Here is a 9,162-nt window from a genome sequence, read left to right as displayed (position 1 = left end):
TTGGACCATTTTCATCGTTAGATTTCTCGCGTCATGGTTTTCGAAACTAGATCCCTTGTTTAATAGATTTTGACGAACTTATTTTTCAGGAAAAAACTGGACACCAGAAAAAAGGAAGAAAAGATTACAAAAGGGGTAAGAAAAAAACTAGGAACAAAAAAAACGAAGAAATGAAAGATAAAAGCCGGAGAATAAGGCACCTTTTTTCCTTTTTGAGAATCGTAGTTGTAGTTCTCGCGGAAACAAATCCGTGCGCCCACGAGAAGCAAATATATGCTTCTCGTGGAAGCACTGTTTTTTTCGAGAAGTACAATTGTCCTTCTCACGGAAGCAAATGTGTGCCTCCACAAGAAACAAATGTATGCTTCTTGTGGGAAGCACAGTTTTTTTCCTGAGTTGTGCTTCTCACGGAAGCAGTGAGATTTAAATATGTGCTTTTTGTGGAAGCACATATTTGTTTCTTTTTCCGAGAAGCACTGATTTTTATAGTTTTCGTGGAAGCACATATTTTTTTCCTTTTCAAGAAGCATAACTCTACTACTCGCGGAAGAAATATGTGCTTCTCGTGGAAGCATTTTTTTCTGTTCTAAATTGTGCTTCTCGCAGAAGTAAATTTAGGCCTCCAAGAGAAGCAAATATGGCTTCCCATGGAAGCATAATTTTTATTATGTGCACAAATAAAATCCATGATTTTTTCCACCAAAACCTAGGAAAAACCAGACGAAAACCAAAAAGCCACCCCCCTCCCCCCAAAAATATCATCTAGAACCCAAAAACGCGTACAAAAAATAAATAAATGAAATCCAGAGGGTGTGTCCAGCACGTGACATGTGAGGGCGGCTGAACACACCACTTGACGTGCTCCCAGAGCACCAAAAGTGACCCCTGGAGGTGTCCCGCAAGGTGTAACCTTGTTACTCTCGCGTTGCTCGTTGCACTCTGTGGGGAATGTCTATGCACCAAATTCTATCTTGTTGTGAGCAGTACCCAATTGCTCACTAACATGAGGACATTTCTTGGCCTGGCCCATTATCACACAACGTACTGTTTTATGCCGAAATCACTAATTGAGAAGGACTATTTGCAAAGATCACCCCCACCTTCTCAGGTTGCGACAAGTGGCGCGTTGCATTCACGCCACTTGTCGCACCCGGGAAGTTCTTCATTTTCGTAATCTGTTTATTCAAAATATTTTATCTCTGAAACCGTGCGTGCAAACCTCGAACCATTTTCACCGTTGGATTCCTTGCGTCGAGATCTTCAAAACTAGATCCCATGTTGATCGGTTTTGATGAACTTTTTTTCATGAAAAAACCAAACAAAAAAACCAAACCGGGAGCACGGTTTTTTCCCTTTTCGTAAGAGGCACAGCCGTGCCTCTCGCGAAAGCACAATCGGGCCTCTCGCGGAAGGAAAAATAAATAGAAAACGCGTATTTTTTCGTTTTTCGAGCGGAAGCACAATCATGCCTCTCGCGGAAGCAAATCCGTGCCTCTTACCTAAGAAAAAAAATAGAAAACGCGTTTTTTCGTTTCCGAGAGGCACGGCCGTGCCTCTCGCGAAAGCAAAACCGTGCCTCTCGCCAAAGAAAAAAAACACAGAACGCGCTTTTTCCATTTTCGAGAGGCACACCGTGCCTTTCATGGCAGCAAAAAAACGCGTTTTTTCGCGAACCAAAGTCGAAATTTTTTTGGTCCAAATCTAATGAAGACCGATGGAAAACCAAAAAGTCGAATAAACCGCTTAAAAAGCCGAAAACACGTGTGAAAAAAAGAAATCCGAAGGGAGCGCCAAGAGCGCGACATGTGGCGGCGGCTGAAAGCGCGCCAAGTGACGGTCCCTCGGCCCAGCCACAAGTGATCGTTGTGAGGCTCCTGAAGGAGCGCTCGTCAACTAGTTGCTCCCGTTTTGTCCTACCGGTTGCAGGAATGTCTCTGACGTTTTTTTCTTTTCTTCATTTTCTAGTTTTTCTTTTTTCTTTTTGTTTTCACCTTTTCTTCCTTTTCTTTTCATCCCTTTTGCTTTTTTCTTCTTTTTTCATTTTCCTTTTTTAAATTTCATTACGTGACATTTTTCAGTTACAGAAACAATTTTCAAATTTGTGTAGGTCTGCAAATATATTCTGAATCCTTGCATATCTTTGATCTCTACGAACATTTTTTGAATTCACTAAAGTTTCACAAAATTTAACATTGTCCAACACGCATCTTTTGAAATTTCTGAACATTTTTTTAATTCGAAAAAAAAATCAATTTTTCAAAATTGTAAATTCAGGAATGTTATAAAAAGTTATTAACATGTTTTTCAAATTAGTGAACATTGAATAAATTGGTAACCTTTATAAGATTTGTTTAACATTTGTAAAATTTACTTATGTTTTAAAATTTGTGAAAAAATAAATACACAATTTTTAGAAATTCATTATTTTTTTAATTATGAACATTTTTGGAATTTTTTTGGTCCAGGGGAAAAAGAATATGAAGAAGAAAGAAGCCACAAGTCGTACCTATGCTAACATCAAGTAGGTTGGATGGTGATCTTAGGTCATGTCTTGGCCCACACCCACGCCCCGGTATAATCAAGCTAGCTCGACACAGGCTCACAACCTCGCGCTAGTTTGCTTGATTTAGGCATAGGTAGACATGTTCGGTTGGGCAATCCCCATGACCTAAATCTTGTAACTATGAACATTGCTATGAATCAATAAAGTGGGCGAAATTTCTCAATAAAAAAAACAAGCTAGCTCGACGCCCCGAAGTGAGCAGTTGGTCGATCGGGAACCATTGCGGGCGATACATATCACTGCCCCTATTGTATGTCTCGCCTACTTCCAGACCAAAGAACGCCTCGCCACAAGGAGCCTCTGTAGTGGGGTGGCCATTAATTGTAGCGTTCGCTAGTTTTTCGTATGACTGATACATTTTCTTTATATTTCAAATATTTTAAATAAATTGTCCGCGCAAGCCATAAAAATGTTCGCATCATTCAATAAAACAAGTTTGGCATTCAAAATTGTTCACATATTTAATAATATGTTGATGAAACTTTTAATAATATTCATGAAATGTAAAAATCACTTAAATTTTCAAAAATATTCATAACATAATAAAATGTTTGCACCATTCAAAAAGTTGAGCGTGTGTTTCAAAAACGTTCATTGTGTATTAAAAAAATGTTCAACGCACATTTTACAAATGGCATATATGTATTAAAAATAGATGTTTATTGTGTATTTGAAAATATGTTTAGCATGTTTCTGAAAAAAGTTCAACCTATATATGAAAAAATGTTCAACCTGTATTTTAAAAATTAACATGTATTCAAAAATGAAGATAAAAGAAAGAAATATTAGAAAATTTAGAAAGCAAAAGAAACCAGATGAATAAAACACACAAAGAAAGAAAGAAATATACACAAAAGCTTCTAAAACTTGTTCATACTGGTTCATAGAAGCTTCTCAAAACCGCTCAGACAAAGCCTTCGAAAACCGCAAGAATGGACCTTATTGAGCTGGCCCACTAGCGAGTGCGCCAGAGGCTAGAGGAGCATACATCTTGCAATAAGCAAGAAATAGCTCTTGCGTGTTGAACAGAGCTGGCTTCTCTCGAGGAGCTAGCGCACGCCGCTCTGCTGGGAAATTGTGAAGTTCAGCGCCATAGATGACTTCCGACCAAGCCCTTGGTTGTCTTTAGAGGCATTGGTTCTAAATTTAGTGATTCATGTCCTCACCATATATAACATGTACACTAAAAATTGTAACAATGTTCTGCCTACACATATGCTCTCATGGGAGAGGCACCTAGGCAAAATCAACAATAAACCTGGCTACCAGACATAATAGACATATTTTGATTTGCATATGTATATGTTTCAAAGGCCATATGTCAACATGTAGAAGCGTACCCTATTGAGTACTTTCTATGTAAAACCGTTCCGGAGAGAAAAATAGGAAAAACATTGTATGTATATTGTGTTCAGTAGATAAGCCACCCAATTTTGCTTTTGATTGGCTCAAATTATGTTAAGTAATTTTTGTAAATAATCTTAGTTGAGTTAGTGATGCAACTACAATATTGTGCTTAGCTCCAAGGGGATAAGTACAAAATTAAATTCCCCCGCAAAAAAAAGAACAAAATTAAATTAGTTGTGAATAAACTACATTCATTAGTCATTTCCGAAGTCAAAGGGAAGTATAAACTCCAAGTCACATCGACCCCATGTCTCTACAATTATGTTAGTGAATGTCACGGTAATAGAATTGACTTTCTGATATATGTATAGAACACAATACTTTCTGAGTACTATATAAGGTGCTCTATATAGAAACTATTAGCCAATTTTTCATAGACCTTGTCTGCCACCCTTCTTACCCAAGCCTAAGGCCAAACCTGATAGTAAATGACATGTGAGTAAATATATTTTTATCGAATCAATGTGTGAAAAAAATCATAATTGTTCAACATTGTTTTACGCACGACACACAACAACTTATATGGAGCAGGGAAATCATGAGACCTAAGTGAGGAGTCGAAACCACCTTGAGAAAAAAAAACGTGTGCTCACGAATAAGAACTTTTGGCTTCGGGGCTCCATGGAGCTCTTTATTAGAAAAAAAAACAATGAGTGTATCTACGATTCCAAAAAATAGTCACAAGGGATTCTCCAACAATGCAATTTTTGGCACATTGGATTTTTTTTATGACGTATCGAAGAATAACTTAAGAGAAAAGGGAAGGTCTTTTTTTTCGAACCCGCAACCATTGATCAAGCTCGTAGGTGGAATAAGAAAGCAACCTCACATATATATGTATAACTGTACTAGCTTATGCCCGCGCGGCGGCACGCCGCGCCTGCTCTGCTTCTAGATAATACTGTATATTGACATATAATGCATAACTGTTCTGGCATTAATATAATTCTTCTTTTTTGATAAAGGATAAAGATGACGCATCCTTCCAATCTTTTATTTATGGTCAACATTGGTAGGGAGATTGACCTGTTTGGTTCAGTTACAATAGAACTACATTGACCACTAATTCAACTATGTATATCTTCTGAACCCCTGTAAAGCGAAACTACACAATGAAGATCCGAAACTTATTAATATTGGCTATTAAAATCAACCACTCTCAAGTGATGAATGTAGTTATTGGTATTTAGAATTTAGCAGTATATTCACCTCAGATGGTTAGCACACAATACTACTTCTCTGTGGCTAACTTTGCGCCCAAGTCTACCTAGCTATATATAATAAAGAAATTGTAGTATTAAAGAAGTCTTGAATTGAAAACAACATTAATATATATATTGATTTTGTTTCAGAATTGTGACTGCTGAATATACAAACAGTGGAACCAAATGAGTTAGTACATGCTTCTCTTAAGTGATATCCATACTTGTGGTGCGTATACCTGTCCTGTATTGACTTTGTTTCAGAATAGTATTACAGAAATATTTGTGAACGGAATGAGTGATAAGAGCCCCTGCTTTCGTGTGGGAAAATAATTATTATTTTAAGTGATATCCATATTTGTGGTGCGTATACATGTTCCTATGCGAAGGGTAGAAAAGAGTGTATAGGCCAACGCTTGTATGATGTGGTTCCTCTCACTTTCGAGGTAATTCAAAGTTCAACAGAAGGAGATTTATGATACGCGGCTCTGCATTGAAACGTTTAATTAGCTGAGCTGCTTTTGGTAAAACAACCGTGTGCCAACAATTAACTAACCTAACAGTCATTTCCAGGCAAGATCTGCATTCAGCAAGCAAGATTTGCTTCTCCTACCACAATTCATCAAGAACCTGAGTTATGTGGCGTAGCAGGCTAAACCAAACTCTTCCAACACACTTTAGTTTGACATACCACAAACTTGCAGCTCCAGCAGGATACATCACAGGAACATGCTATGTTCTAGCATGAAGCATCTAGTCAGTTCTTTGTCACGATACCATGGAGGGGCTCAGGCAGTGCGTTGCGGCGGTGCAGTGACTCGCAGGTCAACCGTGGGCGTCGGCAGAGCTCGCGTGTGCTTGCGGCAGCGTGCGACCAGGCAGACCTCGCGGCAGACGCAACACAGCAGCAGCACGCAGGGCGCACGACGTAGAGAGTGAGGAAGAGGCAACCGACGTGTGTTCGCCATCCCGCAGATGACGCCGATCGAGGCGGAGAGGCAAGGAGCAAGGGTGCCACCTCATGTCTGCTTTGGCTCTAGCCTAGCCGGTGCAGCACCTCTCCACGTGACGACGCGGAGGGAAGGGCTCCGATGGCGCTGCCCGGCAAGGCGATGGCGGCCTGGGCGAACGCAACGTCGAGCCGGTGACGACACGACACAGAACGGCGGGGCGTCGGCAGGTAGGGCTGACTCGAGGTCAAGATTGCCGGCGCATAGGCTCACGACGAATCGACGATGACGCAGTCCATGAACGCCTTCTCCCACTCCTTGGAATCCAGAGAGCTCATGTCGTCCGAGGCGCCAACGGGGTCCTCTGGAGACCGCAGCTCCTCGACGAGCGGGGCCTGTAGCCTGTCCTGGCATTAGTTGGCGACCTGGGCGCCCCTGGCAGTCGTACATGGCGAGGAAGTGTGTGGGGAGGCGGAAGGACATGGGGTCGAGGCCATCACCGCGGCGCCGTCGCCGGCGACCACCCAAAGTGGTCCAAGAGAGGGACGACAGCGGCCGCCGGCGACCATCCAGAGTGGTACAAGGGTGGGATCCCCCGCAAAAAAAAGGTACAAGAGTGGGACGACAGCGGCGACGTCCTACATCCCCGGTCGGCGGCCCCAGAAGGACTCGAGCCCCTAGAGTGGCGGAGAAGGGCGAAGACGCTCCTGCAGGCGCCGCGACCGTCGTGGTTTAGTCGGCCGCCGCGAGCAGGCCGTCGGACAGGAGCGGGGGCGAGCCGACGTCGACGGAAGGGGAGAAGAGGCCCTCAAAGTCGGCAGAGATGACGCTGTTGCAGTCGCTGGCGACGGAGCAGGCACTCCCACTGTCCTACACGCAAACCCCGCGTCGGCGAGAGCGAGCCAGCGACGTCCGGTTTGTGGACTTGCGTTGCTGCAGCTCGCTAGCTACTCATAGGTGGACGGCGATGGCGGACGCAGGCCGCCGTCCTCTGCTCGATGGTGGCCTTCTTGGTGTCCCTCGGGTACGCCCACCTTTCATGCGTGCGCCATCACATCGGCCAGCAGAAGGGAAACGGGGCTCCATGCATGGACTCGTGAGGGTCACGGAGGATGATTTGTAGACGTTGCCGGGATGAGAATTTATAGCATGACAAAGCGGTAGCGGTGATGACCGGAGTTCTCTGGAAAGAGAGAGAACGAAAAAAATAAAGGAAGCTACGCGTGAGGCGGTACCGCCTAAGAGCATCTTCAGCCGCGCCCCCCAACAGGTCCTCCCCAGACGTTTTTGCCGCAGGCGCCGAAAAAACGGCCCAGTCGCCCCCAGAAGCCCGTTTTTCGCCGGCTCAGGCTGAATCTGGTGCCGGCGGACCCACGCAGAACCCGGCGCCCTGGGGGGCGCCTGGGGCGCCGGCACAAGCGAAAAGGCGCGCGTGGGTCCGCCCTGTCGGCGAGTCGAGCGCCTCTTCCCGCCGTTTCTCCCCGCTTTTCCCCCAGTTCCCTCCCATTTTCTCCTTTCCTCCCGCCATTCTCTCTCCCGCTCGCCTCCCAGCCGGCCGCCATGGCACCGAAGAAGTACGTCGTCCCCCGCGCCGCGGCAACCGCGACCGCCTCCGTCGCCCAGCCGAAGCAGAGGAAGCCGAGGGCGCCGCCGTCCAAGCCGCCGGGCATGACAAACGCCGATTGGAGGGCAGAAGTACAGCGACGGGAGGCCGTCATCGCCGACCGGCGGAAGAGGGCCCTCGCCAAGAAAAAAATGGTGTCATTTTGTTTTCAATAGAAGCACTCCCCACGCGCATGCCGACGCCGCCAACAAACCCGACCTATGATGCCGCCGAGACTGCCCGCAGCGCAGAAGCCACGCCGCCAAGCACAGAGACCCCGTCAAGCCCGCGCACGCCGACTCCGCCGACGCCGGAGGCCGACCTCGCCGTCTGATGCGCGTTTCTGTTCTGATTTTTGTACGCTGAACTTTTCATCGATCGCCGATCACCGCTTGATCGCCGGATTGTGGCGTTTATTTTTGGGCGCGGGAATGAACTACGTTTGAATTTGCCAAGGTTGGGGGAGGGGGCGCCTGGGGCCGTGGCTGGGAGCTAGGCCGCCCCCAGGGGCCGAACTAGCGCCGGCTCACCCCCAAGGCGCAGTTTTTCGGCGCCCTGGAGGGCAGAACGGCTGGAGATGCTCTAATCCCGTAAAATCAGTACGTGTCAGCCGCCCAGATCACATCGTAAACAAACTCATCGGTGGCAACTTCCTCTACAGCCAACAAACACGCAGTGGAAAAATCTGCAACCCACGAGTCCATCCATCTACAGGCGCCTTTGCTTCACGCGGGTAAACATCCATCATTGCACCCATCGCTGTCCGTTGTCTGCCAAAAAACGCTATGCCAACCAAACCAATGGCCAAACCCGTTCAAAAAATTTGAACCAAATAGCTGAATACATCACTCGTTTCTACACCGCCAGGTACCAAAAAAAAGGCACGTGCCAAGCCCAAAATTCACCATGGGTCTTTTTCATCCAAGTGGATGAATAATAGGGCAAAAACCTTGCTGGATATAGAGGCTTGGGTATGTATATATATTCTCATGTCCTTGGGCAATTTAAATACAAAGAGTTGTTGGCTAATGATATGTCTACTTTTTCCATCAAACTACCAATCACAGGCTCCAACAATTTAAGCATATGTATACATCGGAATGAGCAAAAATATGAAAAATATTTCCAGCCATGACCTATATAGAAAGGAAAATTCTTGATCTAAAATAGCCAATAACACAACTTTTGTAGGAAGCCAGAGTAGATTATAATTGATGAATTTGTGAATTGTTTACAATGTTTTGGAGCAAACCAAAGAAGATTTCAAGACACGGCACATGAACACGGCTCGGTTACTACCGTCAAGCAAAATACAGCTCGGTTTATTTACAGCCGGAAGCCGAAGCGGAGGAAGAAGAAGCAGAGCCTGGCGAGGACGACGATGGACTCGAGCACCCACAGCAGCCGGAACACGATGCTCTCGTAGAAGAACCGGAG

The 9,162-nt window shown here is 45.2% G+C and overlaps 1 pseudogene; it reads right to left on the bottom strand.

Moving 5' to 3' along the window:
* Positions 1 to 5,736: 5,736 nt before the first annotated feature.
* Positions 5,737 to 7,840, bottom strand: LOC109748257 (protein phosphatase 2C 53-like; annotated as a pseudogene).
* Positions 7,841 to 9,162: the final 1,322 nt, after the last annotated feature.

This window comes from Aegilops tauschii, chromosome 1 (assembly GCF_002575655.3).
Source record: "Aegilops tauschii subsp. strangulata cultivar AL8/78 chromosome 1, Aet v6.0, whole genome shotgun sequence".
NCBI lineage: Eukaryota > Viridiplantae > Streptophyta > Magnoliopsida > Poales > Poaceae > Aegilops > Aegilops tauschii.
Note: the sequence above shows the minus strand (reverse complement) of the source record. Positions and strands in the feature narration are given on the sequence as shown.